This window comes from Balaenoptera physalus (genome assembly GCF_965194825.1).
Source record: "Balaenoptera physalus genome assembly, chromosome: 6".
Lineage (NCBI taxonomy): Eukaryota > Metazoa > Chordata > Mammalia > Artiodactyla > Balaenopteridae > Balaenoptera > Balaenoptera physalus.
This window is the reverse complement of record NC_138885.1, coordinates 54,739,846-54,763,199: the sequence shown is the minus strand read 5'-3', so window position 1 is coordinate 54,763,199 and position 23,354 is coordinate 54,739,846. Positions and strand designations below refer to the sequence as shown.

Genomic DNA, 23,354 nt, shown 5'->3' with positions numbered 1-23,354 from the left:
ATTGTCCTTTCTGCCTTGGAGGTTCCACTTCAGAAATCCGATTGGCTGAGCCTTCACTGCCTTCAGGTTTCACTCAAATGTCACATCTCAATGAGGGCTTCATGTCCACTCTACCTCCTTGATGGTTCCTAGCTCCTTTCCTTGCTTTGTTTTCTTTATTGTTTAGCACTTTTTAGTGTTTAATGAACTCTATAGTTAATTTTTCAATATCATTTATTGTCTCTCTCCTCTTATTTAGGATATAAGCTCTCTGAGAGCAGGGACCTCTGCCTATTTAATGTCCCCAAGGCCAGCAGTAGTGTTTTGCATAATGGAAGTTTCATAAAGACTTATGGAGTGAAGGAAGGATTTTTCCTTGCATGAGTAACTGTCACAGGGTCTGGAACCAGTTAAATAATTTAATACAAAGGACTTGTTACTTATACATTTTTTAAGGCAGCAAAACACATTTATTGTGGGCCATGTGGTGATCAGAAAATCATTATTCTATTCCCTGATTTGTTAAAAATACAAAACATATGCTAAACAAGGGGTATGTTAGTCCACTTGAGGATGTGAGACTACTTTTGGCAAACATTTCCCCAGAAATACCCAGTGGCCAGTATTGTGCTAGGCACTGGGGTGCAGTGATGAGTGAATTTGGTAAAACATGTAATTAATTGAAGCAATTCTAAGATGCATAACCTATGTCTGCAACTCACTCCTGCAGAGTCACTGTACTTACAGACAGCCTCCAACTGACAAACAGGTTGCGTTCTTAAGACTCACTTTTAATTCAACTGATGGAACTTGGAATGCATTGTCTTATAGAACCTGCATGATCAATGGAGGAGAGTTTCACAGGCTGGGCTACAAAATCGCATTTAAGAATAATGCAATTGACATACCATAAATTCAAGATGAAAAACTGTAGAAAAGAATATTGTTGGATTACTAAACAAAATATAACTTGAGTTAGAAACTCTGTTGTTATGTATGTTGGGTGGCCGCACTTGAGAAAAGCATTCGAAGATGTTGAAGAAAATCTTTGGCTTCCTCAAGGGAAGCTGAACTCTGGATTTTAATTTGGTGACCTCACACTGGATGTCTCGTCCTGAGCCAGTGCCCTTTTCCCCCATTCCTCCCCTCTCTTGACTTTTCCTTGGTCTTCTCTTTCCCTTTCCCTTTGGCTGGCTGTGTACATCTTTATTTATCTCTGTCTTCTCTCTCTGAAGGTTGATGCCTCTCCCACCTCTTTACTGAGCATACGGCCTTAGTAAAATCTCCTCCCTTTTTTTCCCCTTACAATAGAAAAAGGGCCACAGGAAGAAAGCCTATGAAGATCACTCATTTGGAAGGATGTGGTCTTTCATCTGGATTCCTAGAGAGAGAGAGAGAGAGAGAGAGACGTTCCCCAGGTCCTTCAAAAACTGTGGCAAATTCAATCCTTTTGGTGGTTTTTTGTTTTTTGCTTTTTTGATTTCTTAAATTCATGTTATAAATAATCTTCATGACTTAGGTCAGGGGATAGAATCAAAAGAGTATGAAGGTTTATATCTACTTTTCGTCTGCATAATGTTCAAGGCAATGTAATAATGTACTATGTTGTAATGGGGTTCAGCTCTTCTCAGGAAGAAAAGCTAAAGATATCTTAGGTCCTCACTGCTTCTGCTCTCATAGAAAGAAACTTATACGGGGACCAGGAGACACCTGGTCCTGTCATTATCTAGGTGAGTCATAGGGTCAGTTTCCTAGGACTCCATTTCCTTACCTTTAAAATGTGGATAGTAAATCTGTACTTCCGATCTCATTAGACTCTTGACAGGAAGAGATAGCCCAGTAGAAATGAAATTGCTCTTTAAGATTTGAAAACCCTAGAAGCCGTGGTATTATAAATTATCAAAAAGTTAACTCTGGTCATCTCTGCAACGTTATGATAACCTGGATAATTTGGAAAGTCTCAGCCTTCTTACCTCACCCAGGGAAGTCCCAGGTTTTACGCAAGAAATTACTCAGGATCTAGTATTTGGTTTGGAACCATTACCAATAACATAAGCAGGCAGTTTAAGTCTTAAGTGCCATGAAATGTATTTGCAAAAGGAGAGGCCAGGAAGAATAAATGCTATGTTGAGTGAATGCTAAATTTCATACCTGCATGTTTTTCTACTAACTGGGTTGGGCCATTCCCACTTCAGAATTGGGAAGCAGGCACAAGCATTTAGAATATGCCCTAGGTGAAAATCTTTCTGTGTCAACTGCAGATTCAGGAGCCTTTCTTCCCCTGGGGCCTGACTCAGGTGTCTAGAATGTATACTTGCTCATACATAACAGGAGTATTCAGCTTTGTGATTATTTTTCTCCGCTGTGTTGTTTGGGGATTTCAGTTCACTCTGGGTAAATGACGAGTGTGTGTCCTTGTCGAATAAATGCTATGATGTATGAGAGCGCTTCATTAGGACACAAGCCATTTGTACCATTTCCTAGCCAGCCAGAGACCAGTATGGATATGGCATCTTTTGCTCTAAGACTCACTTACACACCTGGCAGAGTGTTTCAGCTCATCAAGATCCTTTGTCGGAGGCAAACCTTGGTGCAGACAGAAGATACTGTGTGATGTGTTAAAGGATCAGTGGACAGAGAATCAGGACCCCAACATCCTTGTCCTGAGCAAGTGACAGTGTGACTGTGGATGAGCCCCTTGTCCTCTCTGTGCTTCAGTATCTCATCTATAAAAGGAGAGGACTCTTCCAGCTCTACAAATGTCAAGAGGCAAAGTCAGTGTTGTAAGCACTACCTGTTCAGTTTACCACACGTCTCACCAGCTGGCCCTTATATATACAGGTAAATCAAGAGGTAGAAAACTGAGACCGAATGGGCCAAATAGAGGCCTAAGGCAGATTTTATAAGCCCTTTATAATGCTTATTAAAAGTTTTATTTAAAAAAAAAAAAGTTTTATTTTGTTGCAAATCTTTGAAAATCAGGAGCCCTCCTATAAGAATCTAGATTTCTGGTTGCTCTTGAAAAATCAAAAGGTCTGGCCACCTTGGGCCCAGATTCCAAAATAGCAACCATTAGCTGGAGCTGAGAGGTGGCTGTTCCCTTTGGATCAGGCACATGCTCTTCATTTTGCCACAGTCCCTACCACTCTCTATTGCCACCTACACATGGTCTACCTTATGGTACCTTCCTGATGCCTGTAGACATTTGAAATAGTAATAGTTGCCCTAATATCTCTCCCTATCCCAGACGTATTAACTTCCACTTTCAGTACCTTTTCTAAAAGGAGATTTTCTGCAGATTGAGAGACGGGGGAAGAGAGAGAGAGAGCTCATTAACACTCTGGCATAAAGTAGGTGAGCAGATCACTGCTCTCCAGACAGGAGGATCTCAGAGTCTTGGTGAGGAGGGAGAAGGGCTGAGAGGCCCAGGGATACCTGTGGAAGGGCAAAGAGTTAGGTAGAGCAGCTCTTTACAATAGAAATATCATGCAAGCCACAAATGCAAGCCAGATATGCAACTGAAAATTTCTAGAAGCCACATTAGAAGGAAGTAAAAAGAAATAGGTGAAACATTTAACTGAACATACCCAAAGTATTTTCATTGCATCATGTAATCAATTTTAAAATCATTAATGAGAAGGACCTACTGTATAGTGCAGGGAACTATACTCAATATCTCATAGTAAACTACAATGGAAAAGAATCTGAAAAAGATTATATATACACACACACACACATATATATATGTATAACTGAATCACTTAGCTGTACACTTGAAACTAACACATTGTAAATTAACTATACTTCAATTTTAAAAAATTATTGAGATATTTTACGTATTTTTCACACTGTCTCTGAAATCCAGTGTATATTTTATACTTGCATCTCTTCTTGGTTCAGACTAGCCACATTCCAAGTGTTTATAGCCACATGTGGGAGTGGCCACCATAGGGGACAGCACTGAGGCAAGGAACTCCCTTCCCATTGTTGCCCAGAGCTCTTGCTAGCTACCGAATGGGATTCAAAAGGGAACCTCATGTATGCACTATACAAAATACAAATATGACTTGCTTTCTTTTAGTTTGTGTGTCTCACTAAAAAAGATAGCTAGAGCTCAGGGAAACACCACTGAAAAGGTATTGCAACTGGTACCCAACTCTGTCTCTTACCATTGCATGTCCCTGGACTTAGTATTTTTTAGCTTCAGTTTTCTCATCTCTAAAGTTGGTAATGATTGTATTTACCCTAAAAGATTTTTGAAAAATTCATGAGAGTGCTTTACAAACAGTAAATAACTATACAGGTTTAATGAAAAGAAAAATAGCTATATTTTATTGAATGTTAGCCTCTGTGCTGACACTTTGCACATCATTGTAATCTTTATAATACCCTTATCAAATGATATTATTATGCAGACTTTAAAAAGAAGAAACTGAAGTTTGTAGAAATTAAGTGTCTGTGTAAAGTCACACAGGTAGTGAGTGGCAGAGCCAACCATGGCTTTGAAAATAAGCTGGATTATACTCACGGTATTACTCTAGTTAGAGAGAGAGAAAGAATGAATCTTACCTTTCACTTTCTTAAGTGTTTTCAAGGTGAAGAAATTGGGCTTTATAATTATATTCAGATCACACACGCAGCATATTAATGGCCCTGATAATTTAGAATTGAACAATATCTAGAGTTGTCATTCTGGTTTTAAGTCCACTGAACCTTCTGAGCCAAAGGAATCTCCTGATTTTTGAGATTATTTTTAATTCCAAAAATGAAGAGCATTTTTGAGGTCGAACCTCTTCAGTGGAGGAAATGAATGCATAGGCCACGCAGGTAAATTCATTATCATTTGTTGCTTCTGCCTCATCTTTGCTCAAGTGACTTCAATAATACCAGTCTATCCCAATTCTTCCTACTTCCCGGGAGGTGAGTTACCACTTCTATAATGAGATGATTTATCATCAACATTTCCAGCTCCAGCCTGACTTAATGCAAATATAGACAAGAAAGATCACTTGTGATGAACTTCCTCCACAATTGCGTGCAGACTCAGTGTGAGCTGAGGCATTATTGACTCCAAAATGATATTGTTTTTATCACAGCAAATGATGTGACTGGTGTTAGTCTACATTTTTTTTTAATTAATTTATTTATTTATTTATTTATTTTTGGCTGTGTTGGGTCTTCGTTTCTGTGCGAGGGCTTTCTCTAGTTGTGACAAGCGGGGGCCACTCTTCATCGCGGTGCGCGGGCCTCTCACTATCGCGGCCTCTCTTGTTGCGGAGCACAGGCTCCAGACACGCAGGCTCAGTAGTTGTGGCTCACGGGCCTAGTTGCTCCACGGCATGTGGGATCTTCCCAGACCAGGGCTCGAACCCGTGTCCCCTGCATTAGCAGGCAGATTCTCAACCACTGCGCCACCAGGGAAGCCCAAGTCTACATTTTTTTCAGTGCATCTCCACCAAACCTTCTCACCAGGTGGACCCCTCTCTTGCACACACACTAATCTTTCCCAGTGAGGTCCCCTTGTATGCGCTGCTCCCACTGCCTGGAGTGCCATGTCCCTCAGTCTGTCTCATCCAAATAAGTCTGTCCTTCAAGGAGCACTCAGCTGAGGTCAGGAATCTGATGATTTCCAGCTGCATTGTTTCTGTGTCTTTCACTTCCAAGCACATATTCCCTGTACCTCTCATTTTAGCCCATCTCATGCTCCACTGTGTTTTGTCACTGAACTAGTTCGTGTGTATGTTTTTACCCAATGAGATGAAGATTCCTTGAAGACAAGCCCCTCGTATCTACAGTGTTTTACACTTCAGCAGCACCTAAAATATTTTATTTACTGACCCCCTGAATATACTTATTCTGTATAATGGTGCTGGGTTATAAGAGGTGTGTAAGATCTGCTGAATTAAATAAACTTTACATTAGAAAACCATGCAGAATAGTGAGTTCTTCCAGGGGTTACAAAGCTCTGCCACGAGGTCAAGGTTCTTAATTGTCTCATTCTCCTTCCCTCTCTGCCCATCTCTTGAAGGTGAGATACTAAATCTTGCGGTATTTCCATTTTTTACATCTATTTATGAGTACTTTGATAATGCTACTCCCCACTTACAATATATGTTATTAATATCCTCCAGCAAAAGACTGAATTTTCTTGTGAAGTATATGATCAGAGTAACATGGAAAGCAATAAAATTGGTATGGCTATAGAAAAACTTTGCTCCAGGTGAAATGGAAAAACTAATTGAAAACTATGACTCAGCCATCTGCATTTTTCCTGGTTTAACAAAACAGCACAGAATGTACAGTTGCCGTGAATAAACTCTCAGAGCCCTTCCAGGTAATGAGTAACTGTGTGTGACTAAGACAGATTAAGAGAAAGTCTCCGACCTTGGGAAAGAAAAAAGTTCCCCTGACTAGCTAGATAACTGGGTACTTCCAGTTTTGGGCAAGGTGATCATCTCAGAGGCTTTAGGGACATTAGTGCTCTTGTTTGTCAATAAGAACCTGTAAGGAAAAGTTATTGTCTCTAATTAAAAAATAAGTACAGTGATAAAATTCAGGGATCTGTAAATTCCTTGAGGTCCAGGGGGTCCTTATTTCATTTACCCTTTTGTGGGGCTTTTCATATTTTCATTGAGTTGTGTTGTGAAGTCAGCACACACCAGGACACAGGTAAAGCCAAATGTTCCTTTGGGGTCTGGGTTTTCAGGTCCTTGGAGAATAGACCGGGCTGGCAGCCTTCATGAGAACAGGCACACGGGTTTACCTTTGAGTAATACAATTAAATTCCTAGGCGAAGACTGTTATCAGCAGTCCCTAAGCCCAGCCCAAACCCTGAACTCTCCCTCCCGCCGTCAGGGATATTTCAACAGGTAAACAGAACCACTGGCTACTTTAACGCACTCTACCTGCCTTGGGCTATGTTAAAGTTATTTGACTTTCTAGCCTCTGGAACTGCGGCTTTGGTTTGCTTTCAGAAAAAAAAAAAAATCGGAAACCAAATGATTTCTTCTAGCAGGTTCTCTTCTGAGAAGACAGAGAGAGAGAGAGAATGAGAGAGACAGAGAGTGCTGGTGCCCCTTTTTCCTCGTACAGAATCAGCCACCCTCCAGATACTTTGACAATCACCCAGGTCCAGTCCACCCATATTCCACGCAGTGAGGCGCTTCCCTTGCCAGTCTAGGAATCCTTCCGATGTTCCTCAGCTCCTCACTCTCCACATCCAAATAATCAGCAAGTCATGTCAGCTCTACTTCCAAAGACCCCAAATCTGTCAGCTTTCCAGGTCTGATTCCGTCACCCAATCACCGTCCGATCCCATCTGTCCTCCCACATCAAACCCTGCCCCTTCTCCCTGCTCCACTAAAATCCATTCTTCCCACAGCAGCCTAAGTTGTCCTTTTAGAGCATAATCAGATTATGTGGCTCCCCTGTTTCAAACTCCAACTGTTCCCATTATGCCTAAAGCAAAATATGAATGTCTCTCCTGCCTTAGAGAGCCATCTGCCATCTGGTCCTCTCGTGCAGACAGGACCGACCTCTTCTGGCACCACTGTCCTCTCCCTAGACACCCTAGATTCTTTCCATCACCAGATCCCACAGAGCTCGCCTCTGCCCACTTTCCTTTGCTGCCGCTCTGCCTGGAATCCTCTTTCCTCTGATCTCTGCATTGATGGTTCATCCTTCCTTCTAATCTCGATTTACTGTCATCTCCTCATGGAAGCCTTCCCTGGTGTCCCACTGTAACAGAAGCTCTTCATCACCCTCTACCACATCACCCTAAATCAATTCTCTGCAGAGCACTTATCATAATCTGATATTTTCTTATTTATCACCTTAAATGTACTTAGCATTCATCTTTCTCCATTAGGATATTTTTTCTTACTCACCCTTATATCTCCAGTGTCTAGAACAGAGCCTGTCACATAGTAGGTGCTTAATATGTATTTTTTGAATGAATGACTAGATAAATAGTAAGTGTCATGGCCAGTGGCCATTCTGTAATGGTATCTACTGAGCATCTACAGTAGGCAGGGTCGTAACCTCATATTACGATGACGTGGCCAGTGGCAATTTAGGTATAACTTTCTCCACATTGTCTTGTTTGATCCTTGTGGGAAACTGTGGGGAAATTAATGAAAAGGAATCACAGAACCTTGCTGCCACGAAGCTATAAGCTGCTTTCTAATACCAGAAAAAGGAATATGCATGTCAGACGTGTAGTGCTTTGCTTGTTAGAGGCTCAGCAGGGCCCACTGAGCCTAAGTGGAGATCAGGCATGTGAGACCAGGACCCACGCACAGTTTCCAAGTATTTATTTGCACAGTTGAGCTGCATCATCTTGTTTTTCAGCTGAGGGAACAAGGAAGAGTTTAATGAATGAGGGATGGGTGCTAAGGGAGAAGTGGGGGAAAGAGGAAGGGTATGCAAGACAGGGAGGGAGGCCTAGCCGGGCTTGAGCCCTGAGGGAGGACGAGGCCAGAGCCAGAAGCTAAGGACCTGTTTGCACGAGAGGGAGCTGTGGATGCCCAGGCAGAAGCAGAGGGGCTTTGGGATGCAGAATATAGAAAACGACACGGGGCAGGTGAGGGCGTTTTCCTTACCTCTGCAAGGAAGGTGGTGTGGTCGCAGCATGAGGAGGGATCACAGGAGACAGACACAGAGCCGAGGTGCTTGCAGGAAGGGCAGGGGCCAAGGCGCAGCTTTGTGGCACTGGAAATCAGGCCTAGTGAGGGCGTTTCCTTGGGGAATATCACGGCACTCTGCTCTAAGCAGCACCAGAGTCCCAGGTCCACTAAAAGCAATCTGAGGACACTGAAGAGGTCTGCATGGCCTTGGCACTGAAGGCTCACAGAGGCCCCAGCCAGCAGCTGTCCCCTGGGACAGGTAGGGCCAAAGCCAAGACGTGGATCCCCAGTAGAGGGGTTGGCACACAGGGTACCAGCAGAGTGGCAGTTTCCAGTGACCAACAAGCCATGACCATGCACGAGCTGTGAACTGTTTTTTGAGCGCACTCAATACATCCTGTGGACCCTCTCCAAATAAGTAAAGAGATTTTGAGAAAGGGGAGGCATGGAGGGCTGGCGTTATGAAAGTGGAGCATTCAGCTAGCAGAATTTGAGTGAAAATGTGATTTAATTGGCCTCACAGGCTGGTGAGTCCTGGGGACATTTGGTTACATCCCTGCCAAGGAGTTCAGTAACAGGTTCAGACCTACTCAATTGGGAGGCAATTAAGTACCAAGGCCAAGGGGGAGCCAGAGGCAATGATGGGCAGAACAACGGCCCTGTTGTGGCACCCAGACCTCCGTGGGCTGCTGGGATGGTGCTCTAAGCCCGCCAGCTGCTCTACTTCTGCACTTAAATAGACATAATTAATAACAAGAGCTAATTGTAATCATTTCTGCCCAAGGGCCACATTCTGTCTAAGTTTACAAACTATGGAAAAGAGTTTCCTTCCCTGCCACGGCACCGTTAACTCCCACAGAAAGTGCCCCAGATTGTCCAAAAGGGTTCCATTCAGATTGGGTCTGCGAAGTCACTTACTAAGGGGTTAACTATAAATGTATGTAGTTGCCTTCCACATCACTAACAAAGAAACTCAGCTTTCTTCCTTAGGGGGCAGAGACTGGGACTTATGCATTTTTATTTATTTATTTATTTAAATTTTTATTTTATATTGGAGCATAGTCGATTAACAATGTTGTGTTGGTTTCAGGTGTACAGCAAAGTGATTTAGTTTACATATACATGTATCTGTTCTTTTCCAAATTCTTTTTCCATTTAGGTTATTACAGAATATTGAGGAGTTTCCCTGTGCAATACAGTAGGTCCTTGTTCATTATCTTTTTTTTTTTTTTATAGATCTTTACTGGAGTATAATTGCTTCACAATACTGTGTTAGTTTCTGTTGTGTAACAAAGCGAATCAGCCATATGCATACACATGTCCCCATATCCCTTCCCTCTTGAGCCTCCCTCCCACCCTCCCTATCCCACCCCTCTAGGTCATCGCATAGCACGGAGCTGATCTCCCTGTGCTATGCTGCTGCTTCCCATTAGCTAACTATTTTACATTTGGTAGTGTATATATGTCGATGCTACTCTAGACATAGAGAATGGACTTGAGGACACAAGGGGGAAGGAGGAAGCTGGGACGAAGTGGTTATCTATCTTAAATATAGCAGTGTATACATGTCAACCCAAACTCCCAATCTATCCCTCTCCCCACCCTTCCCCCCCGGTAACCATAAGTTTGTTCTCTAAGTCTGTGAGTCTGTTTCTGTTTTGTAAATAAGTTCATTTGTATCATTTTCTTTTAAGATTCTGCATATAAGCAATATCATATGATATTTGTCTTTCTCTGTCTGACTTACTTCACTTAGTAGGATTATGCATTTTTACATCTTCCGAAGCCTCACGGGGATCTTACACATAGTAGGTGCTGAACATCTGTTGCATGAAAGAAGCGAAAGCCAACAAGAATGGAGTGTTCTTTCTAACTTTGAAGCGCACCTCCGGAGGTAAAGCCCTGGAGTGTGGTGTGCAGGAGGCACGTTCCTAATGACATGGAGAGAACCAGGTCCTTTCCCATCAACACCCCCAGGAAAAAGAAAACAATGCTACTTAAGCAGAGCTGAATTCTAAGTACAATAAGAAGTTAATGCAACAACTCTACCTTTTGTGGTGGTCTAGCTGTCCCCACTCAAGAAAAGATTCCCACGTTTGGTTTTGTCCCATTGATGGGGAACCTCTGAGTGTGTATGTGTGTGTACGGTCTGTGGGGTGTGTGCGCCCATGCGTGTTTGTGTGTTAAGTTACCACAGGATAGAAATCAACACAGCCTAGGGCCACAGTGATGAGCCCTGCAAACGCCACTGCTAAGTTCATCAGTGGGCAGGATGGACACTTAAAAGCTAGCCTAAAAACAATGGGCTACTGCCATCACTGAGTAGCCCAGGGACCTCTGAACGGTCAGAAAAGAAAGCCCTGGGTCAGTGTGGGGTAGAGGGGAGGGTTGGTTTTTGTGACTAAAGAGGATGAAAATGGTCATAGAGTGGCAGATGTCCGCTGCAGCTGAGTAAGGAGCTCACAGCTACACCTCATTTACCCCTCCTTAGATGGGCCTCCCTGGGGCCGCTCAGCGGACCAGCTGGTCACGTTGGTCCCACGTGGAATCCAGGCAGCATGGCCACCAGCTCTGGGAAGTCTGCCTGTCTCAGAGTTGACTTCACAAATGGATCTCCCAGGGATTGTCAGGCGAAGGCCTTGGACTTCAGCATCTCGGGACTATTTGGTGCACTGCAATCATTATTGTTGCATCACTACAGCTGCTGTTACCAGGAAGGCAATGTATGCTTTAGGAAACATATCAGTCCTTGTAGGGTAACCCTCCTTTTAGAGAGTTCAGGCTATCCCAAGACCCTGACTTCAAATTCATATGACTTTTGGCAGCCATACATCCAAGTTTCCTAGAATGCCCCCAGCCTCTGCTATCCCGCTCCCTTGCAGGCTGGGTGGACTTTGTGAATGCCGGCGCTTCCTATGGGTTGGGAATGTATAATTGCCGTAGTCAGATCACAAAACTAGCTTCTTTCCATTAGCTGTTCCTTCTGAAATGATGGTGATTCATCTGTCCCCACCACCTTTGGAGCTGAAGGTGAATCATCACGGATGCCGGACATGGCTGTCCAGACCCTGAGGGCCTGGGTTAGGAATGAGAAGAGTGAGTCAGACACGACAGGAACAAGCCAGCCGTCCTTAGCCACCCTCTCCGAGCTGAGCCACGTTAAGCTTTAAATAAATGGAATCCAGTTTTGCTCCCACCACTTTTCATTTTTATTTATTACTACCCGTTGAGCCAGAAGCGGAATGGTCAAAACATTTCCAATGAAGCTGAATTTTCAGGGTATTTACAATCAGCCTGGAAGCAGGAGGAAGAGGGATTTATAGATTTGTATTACCAGGCAGGCAATCTCCCAAGCCTCAGCATTTGGACTTGTTTTTAATGAAATAAATGTGCAGGCTTTCCATCGGACTGGATCTCTGGAAACCTGGAGGGTCTCCCAATAAATTGAGATAAGATCCTTAACCCAGAGGCATTTGCATCCCCTAGAGAGTGCAGACAGGTGGGCGTTCCAGAAAGTGGGAAGGATGATTGCAGTGAAATACATTCCTGGGAGGTCAGAAGGGACTTGGCAGGAATGGAAGGTTCTGTCACGTCTATGACCAGGCTAGAAGGGAAAGGTTCTTGCGGCATAATGAGTTTTTTCAGCAGTGGAGAGGCAGAAACCATTGGTGATAAAAAGCATGGCTCATTCAGCTTGGGTTCAAGTCCCAAATATCTCCACCAAAGGTTGCTATCGGCAAACCTCAAATGGCTGCTGATTTAAAAGCCTTATCTGCATACATCGCATCTCACGTTACTCCTCTGCTCAAAACCCTCTAATGCTTTCTATCTCATCGAAAGGGAAACCCAAGTGCTCTCTCGGACCTTCAAGGTCTGGTCCCCTGCTAGCTCTCTGCCCCACCTCCATCACTCTCCCCAAACCCATGGCCCCAGCCCATCTGACGGTCCTGGCACACAGAGCAGACTGCATGCTCCAGCCTCAAGGCCTTCGAACTTATTCTTTCCTCCTGAAATGCCCCTTACCCTCGTGCACTCCTCCTCTAGAGTCATTTGAGATAAAATGTCACCTCCTTAGAGAAGACCACCCTGGCCACACTGGATAAACTTCCCCAACACTCCCTGAAAATTTGGTGACTGAAAAGCAGCAAGATCTCAGCATCGCCCAAAGGTCTCCCAGATATTGCCCAGAGGTTGGCTTCTAAATCTGTGAGGTGTGTAGTTATGGCCACAAAGACAATTAGCATCTCTCATCCCGGGGCCCCCTGGTCCCTGTTCCTCACTCACAAAGCTCCGGGCAACCTCTCTGCCACCAGCCATCCTGGGGTGGGCAGGGTTCCCGATCCCGAGGCCCGCAGTCCTCGGGGGCAGAAGAGTCCCGGGCGCCGGGCAGAGAGGAGAGGGACTCCTTCCCAAGTGGCTGTCACTGGGCCCGAGGCAGTTCACTGGCCACACTTCGCCTCCCGAGGCTCCCTGAGCAGCCTTTGTCTCCTTTGGCCACCTCCCACCACCCCCATGACCAGAGTTCGGAATCCTCCAAACAGGAGGAGGATAGAGAACACACCAGTTCCCTCCTCCAGCAGCTGCTTCCCCAATTTCCCTCCCCAAGAGGAAAGAAAAGAACTCTGTGCAACTACTGGATAGAGACACCAGTAGACGCAAATAGAAATCAATAGCGGGGCGTGTGTGTGCGGAGGGGCGTGATCCAAGGAGACAGATAGTACCCGTGTGGTACCTTCATGTGAAATTAGAAAAGGAGGTACCCCTTCCTCAAGACACTTTACTTTTACCTCTTAGGAAATTGTCATAATAATTAGACAAATCTACAATGCCAACAAAGGAATTGTTTGCCCAGATGCCCCACTATGCGAGTTACCTGAATCAAGCAGGCACCTTCATCCAGCGCCTGCAACACTGTAAGCAACCTTTGGATTCTTCAGTTAATCATGTCCATCGACATCAGGGGCACAGTCAACAGTCTGGCCCCTCCCACAATGCTCAGCTGTCTGCAGATGACTGATCCTCCCAGCCTCTCTCTCTCAATCTGTGAAATGGGAGCAAGGACATTGTGAGGGACATGAGGGTCCTGCCTGCCCCCAGACCTCTCCCAACCACCTTCCGGGTGTCAACCTGGTCATCCCACCCAGAGCCAGATGGAGTAAAAGGCAGGGGCTCGAGGCGGAGGGCAGGCCGGGTTAGGCCTGCAGCAGCTCTCCGCTCCCCTCCAGCCTCTGCTGAGCAGTCAGCAAGGACGGTTCAGGGAGGGAGCCGCGGGGCTGGGGCTCACCTCCTTCCCCATCCCACCAGTCTCAGCCCCACCCACAGCACCGGCCTCCACGTCAGACCCGCAGGAAACTCCCAGGCCTGGCAACCGGTGGCTGGGAGGATGGGCTGTTTGCATTGTTCTGCCTGTTTGGTCTGAAGAAGGGCCTTCCAGCTATGGGGCTGAGCAAAACCCCATCACCCTGGGCTGGCTTAATTCATGGAGGACCAAGATTTAAAGCCTCAGCTTCCTTCTCAAACACACAGGCCGAACACTTGGGAGCCCCCAGCAGATCCCAGCGCCTGCTCGCTCCTGCCAGGCGTGCCCCGCACCCCCGCCCCGGGTTCCTGGCTGTCCTGACTGCACACCTTGGTGCTCCATTTCTCTCCACGTGAAGCAGAGAGAACCTCAGGCAGGGCTGCAAAGTGCTTCCTGGGATGCCCGGTTTTGAACTCTCAACATGGCAGGTGTGGGCCCCAGCAGCAGCTGGACGGGCCATCTCTCTGGCCCCAGACCGGGCTGCACTCATGCCGTCTACATCACCCATTCCCTGGGCCTGCTACCCTGCACCCAGAGGGGCGGCAGAGGGGGGGAAGAGCAGCCTTCTGAGTGATGGCACACGGGGATACAAAGGAGACAAGTGCTCACAAAAGTGAGCAAGATAATGAGACCCAACGTGGGAGTTACGACCAGGGCTCTGGAGTTAAAAGGGGGGTCTGAGTCCTGACTTGAATTCAATTATTAGCAGCATGACGTTGGGCAAGTTACTTAATGGCTCTTAATACCAAGCATCAGCTATCTTATTTATGAAAGGAAAGAAGGAGAATATTTACCTCACTGTACCAGGTGGAGTCCCAGCAGGAGACAGAAACTACACCAGTTATTTCAACAGAAAGAATTAACTATAAGAAATTGTTGACTGGGTACAAAGTTTCTACCTAGACATCTGAAAGGGTAAAAAGATACTACAGTATCACTGAGGTAGCAACTGCAGGAAGTAGCTCCCACCCTTAGGATTGGGAGAAAAAAAGGAGGGGTCTGGAATTATTAATTTAGAAATTTAAGGAGGGTTCTCAAAGGGCCAAGACTCAGAGCTCTGAGGAGGGGCATTGCTGGGCTGGCGCTGGGGTCTCTGAGTGAGCGTGAGAAGGCTGGTTCTGCCTCCTGGTTCTGAGTGTTGAAAAAACAGCAAACTGGATTCAACCCTCATTATTGCAATGAACTCCACTGCCAGGGCTGGGAGGTGCTGCTTGGGAGACTCTGGAACAGGAATCAGACAAGAAGAGGCAGGTCCCTTCTCCCTCCCCCGGCCTTGCAGCCTCCCTCCATGGCTCCTGTTGGCAGAGCCTAACACGAAGCAGCTGGCAAAGCAGAAATGTGGTTTGCAGAGTCCTGGTTTCAGCATTGCAAAGCAGGGTCTAGAGGGCTGGGTCTGGAGCTCAGAGACATTAGTTTAACAAATGGCCCATTCACAGTTAGGGTTAAATGAAAAAAAGTACAGTCATCCCCCCTTGTTCTCAGTTTTGCTCTCCACAGTTTCAGTTACCCGTGGTCAATCCCAGTCTGAAAATATTAGATGGAAAATTTCAGAAATAAGCCATTCCTCTGTTTTAAATTGTGTGCTCTTCTGAGTAGCGTGATGAAATCTCACTCTGTTCTGCTCTGTCCCGCCCGGGATGCGAATCATCCCTTTGTCCAGCACATCCCAACCGTTAGTCATTTATTAGCCGTCTTGGTTATCAGATCAGATCAACTGTGGAGGTATCACAGTGCTTGTGTTCAAGTAACCCTTATTTTACTTAATAATGGCCCCCAAACTCAAGAGTAGTGACGCTGGCAATTCAGATACACCAAGGAGAAGCCGCAAAGTCCTTCCTCTAAGTGAAAAGGTGAAAGTTCTCAACTTAACCAGGAAAGAAAAAAAAAATCACGTGCTACGGTAGTTAGGATCTATGGTAAGAAGGAATCTTCTGTCCATGAAATTGTGAAGAAGAAAAAACATTGTGCTAGTTTTTTTTTTTTTTTAATGTCTGAAACATTTATATTAACATATTTCCATACATATTTCCATACAAATACAAATATAAGATTGTTGTGCTAGTTTTATTGTCACACGTTAAACTGCAAAAGTTATGGCCACAGTGTGTAATAAGTGCTTAGTTAAGTCAGAAAATGCATTAAATTTGTACAAGATATTTTGAGAGAGAGAGAGAGACCACATGCACATAACTTTTACTACAGTATATTGTTATAATTGTTCTATTTTGTTATTAGTTATTGTTGTTAATCTCTTACTGTGCCTAATTTATAAATTAAACTTTATCATATGTATGTGTGTTTAGGAAAAAACACAGGACATATAGGGGTCAGTACTATCCGTGGTTTCAGGCATCCACTGGGGGTCTTGAAGTATATCCGCCATGGATAAGGGGGTCTACTGTATACAAGATGCTTAGCACAATGCCAGGCATAGTAGTTGCTAAGTAACTACTATTATCATTTATTATTATGATAGATAAGTGGGCCTGGCAATTAGATGGAGGACAAGCAGACTCTGTGATGAGTTGATAGTGAGAGTGGAGATAATTTTGGATTCCTTTTTGGAAGGTTCACTGATTTCAGGTGTAATATAAAGGACAAGAGTGACATCAAATAGTAGGAAGTCTGTAAATCAATCACATGAATTTGATCTCTAAAATGTCCATCCCTCTTCACTCGCAATGCCCTGCACTAGATCAGATACCCTCACCTCTTGCCCAGCTTCATTAATGCCCTTCTCCCACCTCAAGTCCATCTAAATCATGGCTCTGGGTCCAACAGTCATTCTTACTGCACTGTTGCCATCTCATTAGACTCCTATCGCCTGCAGATGAAAAGCCAAATTCCTGTGATTGGCATTTAACACACTCAGTGATCTGGTGGGAGCCCCAGAAATACTACTTTCCATTGGATCTAGTGCTGCCCTCCCCATGTCAGGGTCAAATTAGAAAAGTGAGGAGTGGGAAGGAAGTCAGGTTTGGTCTGACACTTGAGGAATCTCCCTCCGGTTGCCCTAATGTCAGCTCTAATTCAGAATGTCAGAGCAGGACAACTTTAGTAAGCTCCTTGTCATTGCTGAGATGACATCCTAATGCCCGAAGCCCATGAGATGCTGCTCTTCTTTCCCTCATTAAATTAGCAAATCCCTTCTCCCTGTGTTCTCTTTAATGAAGTCTTCTTTTATTGTTATCTGCATCGTCAGCTAAGGCTAACATAAGCTGCAGTAACAAATAATTCCAATTTAGAGATTATCACACTAAGTGAAGTAAGTCAAACAGAGAAAGACAAATATTATATGATATCCCTTATATGTGGCATCTAAAACATGAAACAGATTATTTACAAAACAGAAACAGACTTACAGACATAGAAAACAAACATAGTTACCAAAGGGGAAAGGGGAGGCTAAGTTTGGAGGAAAATTAAGTCATCTAGCTCCTTGTTACTATTCTTCCCCATATCAATTTGTCTTTTTAAATTTATATCTATTTCTCCAACAAGATGATAACCTGCTTTAGGGTGGAGATGTCTCATTAATTATCTGTTATAAAAGACCCTTGACATATATTATCTCTAATTCTAACAACAGCGTTGCCAGGTAGCAATTATTCTTATTTTATCAGTGAGAAGACTAAGGGCTAGATAAGTCAAGTTATGGACCCAAGATTAAATAATCAGTAAATGACAAGGCCAGGGTTTATTGAACACTTGCTGTGTGCTTGAAATTGTACTAGTTCTCGCTTCACAAAAAAAAAAAGAAATACAATTTACTTAAAAAATAAATGCCACAACTTCAATATAGTTCATAACAAATCCCAAATGAGTAATAGATTTAGGACTCTGGAAATTCATGTAAGGCAGGCATTGTGGCCAAGATACTTAGAAAGAGATCGGACTTGAGCTTGGGAATTAAGAATGCACAGGATACGTTTAATCTAAGCAGATGTGGTGGATGAGTGCAGGCATTTGCAACAAGGGTAAGGGAGTGAGCAGAAATTGGTAAAAATGGGTTGCTTGGAAATAGGGAAAAACCTGTTTGGCAGAAGCCATAGTTTTCATAGGAGAGTCATGCGCAATAAGTTATAACAATAGATCCGGGCAAAGCTATGGAAGGCTTTGAATGTCAGGTTAAGGTATTTGGAATTTATTCTGTAGGTTATGGGGAATCACCAAAGATAGTTGACATATAAAAGTAGTGTTTTACTACTGGGCATATACCCTGAGAAAACCATAATTCAAAAAGAGTCATGTACCAAAATGTTCATTGCAGCTCTATTTACAATAGCCAGGACATGGAAGCAACCTAAGTGTCCATCATCGGATGAATGGATAAAGAAGATGTGGCACATTTATACAATGGAATATTACTCAGCCATAAAAAGAAACGAAATGGAGGTATTTGTAGTGAGGTGGATGGAGTTAGTTAGAGTCTGTCATACAGAGTGAAGTAAGTCAGAAAGAGAAAAACAAATACAGTATGCTAACACATATATATGGAATCTAAGGGAAAAAAAAAAAAAAAAAGGTCATGAAGAACCTAGTGGCAAGACGGGAATAAAGACACAGACCTACTAGAGAATGGACTTGGGGATATGGGGAGGGGGTAGGGTAAGATGTGACAGGGTGAGAGAGTGGCATGGACATATATACACTACTAAATGTAAAATAGATAGCTAGTGGGAAGCAGTCACATAGCACAGGGAGATCAGCTCGGTGCTTTGTGACCACCTAGAGGGGTGGGATAGGGAGGGTGGGAGGGAGGGAGACGCAAGAGGGAAGAGATATGGGAACATATGTATATGTATAACTGATTCACTTTGTTATAAAGCAGAAACTAACACACCATTGTAAAGCAATTATACTCCAATAAAAATGTTAAAAAAAAAAAAAAAAAGTGCTGTTTTAGCCAGTTGTGTAATGGGTAAAGGGAGGAAAAAGGACTGGGAAATAAGAGATTACTTAAAGACATCATAAAGTGGATTAAAGATTATTTTAATCACTTACTCGAACTGAGAAGGCTGGCATAAGGATGGGCAGGTTTGGAGGGTGATGGAAATCATATTATTGGTACTGGAATTATTACTGTTGTTTGTGGAGGTGGGAGTTGGCAACGTGTAATATAAATATTTTAAGTTGTTTGTTTAAAAGCAGACAGTCCTGTTTTCCTGAAAACATGTATGGAAGTTAAGGGTATAAAAGCTAATCAAAATAATTCCTTGAGAGGCGGGGAGGGAGATTCTGTTCCCAGGGAGTTAAAAAGATTTATATCCACAATCCCATTCTACCTATCCTCTGCATGGTCTTCAGTGGTGTGCTTCTAATACATATTCTTTAATTTGGCTCTTTTCTTTCATAAGTAAACCTACAGTTCAGCGAGCATCTGTATGAGGCTAAATATGTGCTGCTTTCTACCTAATGGCTTCTAAGTTCACGATATCTCTTCTTCTTATAGATATTATCAGCACCTTTATTTTTTTCTATCCAATTCTTTGAAAAATAAAAGAGCCAAATTTACTTAATTTAACAAAATATTCAATTTGTTGCCCAAATGGGAATCAGTAGGTAGGGTGGGGTTGTTATACCCACAATGAAGGTTGAATAAATGTTGAATTTAAGACGTATAAATCAATGCATTAATTATTTGCATACATTTCTTTAAAACTTTCTTTAAGAACTTTTTGTTTTCAACCCTGGAATCACTGTTGGGACTCCTCTCTGGCCCCTCTCAAAACTCAGGGTCTCTCTTAACTTTGGGGTTCAGGAAGATCTGGAAGTATTGGCCTAACCAACATCAATGGTAGTCAGAATTAACCGCATAACTCCCAAATACTATACCTTATTCAGGTCATGCTTGTTTTACCTTTCACAGGGCCAACTTATACATTTAATTGGGTGATCCAAGAACAACTCTGTGGCCTGCATCTGTATATCTGATGTCTCAATCTCATTTCAGGGATAAAGGGATGAAGAACATTTCAGAGGATTTTTGAAGGTCTAGAAAAAGGGTCTTCAGCCAGCATGACTAGTTTCCTTTCCTTACTTAGGGGTTCTGAACTTTTTTGGTGTGACATGAACCTCTTTGACTATCTAATAAAAACTATGGACCCCTTTTCAGAATAAAAATGTCTGAAAATTTCTGAAATAAAATACATACAATTAGAAAGAAAGCCAATTAGATTGAAAAATAGCTATCAAAATACTGAAAAACAAATTTTTGTTATAGTAACACACATACCTCTTTATTAACACTTTATCGAAGCCCAGTGGCAGGTCTCGTGACTACTGTGATTTGGACACAATGATAAGTGTTGACAACATTTTGAGATACCTGCAACAACTATAAAGTGATATGAAAAATATGTGTGACTCCTCTTGGTGAGAATTCCAGGTACTGCTAATGACAGTGGTTTCTTGTCTACATTTATAATGGAGGAAATGTTTAATTTCAGTTTGGGATAGTGCAAATGAAGATACAACTTATTTCCCCTTCCAAGGTCATGGACCTCCCCCCCACCCCGCAAGGTGCTGTTAATAGATAGACCTCAGGTGAAGAACACGTATATTAAAGAATTGTTTCTAAGTAAAACATAAGCTATCAGTGCTCATGGGAGATCATCTGGATGCCTACTCAGAAATGTGGAGGTGACCCACTGTCACTCTGGAAAGCTGCTCTGTAACTAGCACCTAGCATCGTGCCTTACCCAGGGTAGATGCTCAGTACAAATCTATTGACTGACTGAAGAAAGGGTCGAGAGACAATGGAGTGGGGTTGGACTTGGCTCTCTAAAGGCCCTTCCTGCTGCTCTAACATTCTGAGACTCTGTGGCTCTCTGACAAATGCAGAAGGAATTCAGCGAAGCCAGCTCGGAGCCCTGTGGCTGCCAGAAGTGACCGCAGGAGACAGTGCAGGCGGGGGGTGGAGAAGCAATGCAATGCAGTGGGGTTGGAATGAGTTGTAACTCTGTCCCCAAGATAAAGGTCCAGATCAGAAAGGGGGGTTGCTGCATCCAGTGACTGCAGAGGGTAAGCAAAGGGCAGAGAAACAACTGAGACTTCCCAGCTGTTTTTTCTGCTGCATGTCTATCAGCCTGGGCAACGGACAGGAAATTCATTCATCAGCACCCTGGCTCATAATTCTCTTGAAGAGGAGATCATTTATAAGCTTAAAGTCCTTTAGTGTTTCTGACAAGTGTTATTAGCTAAAAAGTGTTGACTGAGGATGCCCCTCACTCCTTAGCACCTAGAAAACATGTAAGAAAGGCTGAATTCAACCTTGCGAAGTTCCTGGCAGGGCTATATGTTAGAAACTAAGAAGACTATAATATGAAGCAATTGTTAAGGATAATAATAGTCATATAAACTAGACATAGATGAATGAATTTATTTCAGTTGAGACATTTACCTAAGTTAACACTTTTGTAATGGGGGCCTCATATTGTACAAAAGAGTAATAATCAAAAGAGTAACAATCAAAAGGGTGGCTGTTTTTGAAACATGTCTAAGCCAGCATCAGGTATCTAATGTAATTTTATCTCATTTCATCCTCACAACAACGCTGTGTGCATTACCGGCTCCTATAGTGGTTTGAATGGTGGTCCCATCAAAAGATATGTCCACCCAGAATCTGTGATCTTATTCGGAAAAGGGTCTTTGCAGATGTAATTAAGTGAAGGATTTTGAGATGAGATTATCTTGGGTTATTGGGTGGGCCCTAAATCCAATGACAAGCGTCTTCATAAGAAGAGGAAAAGATACAGAGAAGGAGAACACACAGAGGAGAAGGTCGTGTGAATAGAAGGCATTGGAGTGATGAGTCTACAAGTCAAGGAACGCCAAGGGTCGCTGGCAGCCACCAGGAGCGACGAGAGAGGCATGGAACAGATTCTCCCTCAGAGCCTCCAGAAGGAAGCAACCCTGCCAACACCTTGATTTTGGACTTCTGACCTTTTGAACTGTGAGACAATAAATTTCAGTTGTTTTAAGCCACCTGGCTTCCTCCAGAATCTATCTACTCAAGGCTCTGAGAATCAGGGAGCTATTGTCCTATTACTGAAAACTGCCCACGTGACTATGGCCAGTCCCAGACTAGGGACACCTGGATCAGGTATGCTCGCCTCTCTGCTGCCTGAACTGAAAAATAACTTAAGAAATTCATGCTGAAATAATACTACTAGGGTAACAATAGACAAAGGATAACCACATGCCTGGAGTCAGACTGCCTAGATTTGAGGCCAACTTTTCCACTTAGTAACTATGAGACCGTGGGCAAGTTATTCAGCCTCTCTCTGGGCCACATTTTTTCCTTTTGTATGATGGAGAGAATTCAAGAGGAGCCTGAGGAGACGTGACAACAGATGTAATGTGGTTTCCTGGATGGGATTTTTTTTTTTTCAGATTCTTTTTCATTACAGGTTATTAGAAGATATTAAATATAGTTCCCTGTGCTATACAGTAGGTCCCTGTTTTTTATCCATGGATTGGATTCTTCAATCAAAAAAGGACATTAAGTAAAAACTAAGGAAATTTAAATAAAGTTTGGACTTCAGATAATAATAATGTATTAGTTTATTAACTGTAACAAGTGTACTATACTAATGTAAGATGTTACTAATAGGGAAAAATAGAGAAGACTGGTGTGAGGTATATGGGAACTCTCCGTACTAATCTAAAACTCTTCTAAAATATTAAATTAAATTAAATTAAAAGTAAATATTATTTTTTAAATGGAAAAAATTTCAGTACCTCACAGCGTGATAAAGATTTAGAACAGTGCGTGGCACATTGTAAGAGCCATCGTTAGCAATTATTGTTTTACAGCCAGTATCAAGACCTAGGAATTAGTATTTGCAGTGTTCCATGAAATCGGCTAAATAAACTTTTTTTAAAGTAAGATGATGCTATATTTTTTAGATGCTATATATATTTTTTTATAAATCAGGAACCTTTATTAAATAAACTTTTTTTTAAATTTATTTTATTTATTTATTTTTCCTGCGTTGGGTCTTCATTGCTGCTCACAAGCTTCCTCTAGTCTCAGAGAGCAGAGGCTACTCTTCCACATGGTGTGCGAACTTCTCATTGCAGTGGCTTCTCTTGTTGCAGAGCACGGGCTCTAGGCGCGCGAGCTTCAGTAGTTGTGGCATGCGGGCTCAGTAGTTGTGGCTCACGGGTTCTAGAGCACAGTCTCAGTAGTTGTGGTGCACGGGCTCTAGAGCACAGGCTCAGTAGTTGTGGCGCACTGGCTCAGTTGCTCCACGGCACGTGGGATATTCCCGGCCCAGGGATCGAACCTGTGTCCCCTGCATTCGCAGGCTGATTCTTAACCACTGCGCCACCAGGGAAGTCCTAGATGCTATATTTTGATGCTATATTTTTAGAGTAAGTTTGTCCAAAACCTGCTACTAGATTCAATTTTTTTTAAACACCTACATTGTATTTTACCTTCTTTTTTG

At 43.2% G+C, this 23,354-nt stretch overlaps 1 protein-coding gene and 1 long non-coding RNA gene across 4 annotated transcripts in view; one reads left to right on the top strand and one right to left on the bottom strand.

Moving 5' to 3' along the window:
* Positions 1-23,354, top strand: part of ITGB6 (integrin subunit beta 6) — a 125,909-nt gene that overhangs the window by 21,023 nt on the left and 81,532 nt on the right. The gene's annotated exons all lie outside the window — the stretch shown is intronic.
* Positions 9,620-15,874, bottom strand: LOC309662466. Of its 2 annotated transcripts, XR_014264710.1 has the most exons (3): positions 14,697-15,874; positions 13,477-13,644; positions 9,620-11,679 (listed from the first exon to the last, which is right to left on the bottom strand). It is a non-coding gene; the product is annotated as an uncharacterized lncRNA (long non-coding RNA). The 2 variants fall into 2 exon arrangements; XR_014264711.1 differs by lacking the exon at positions 14,697-15,874 and having other exon boundaries at positions 13,477-14,044.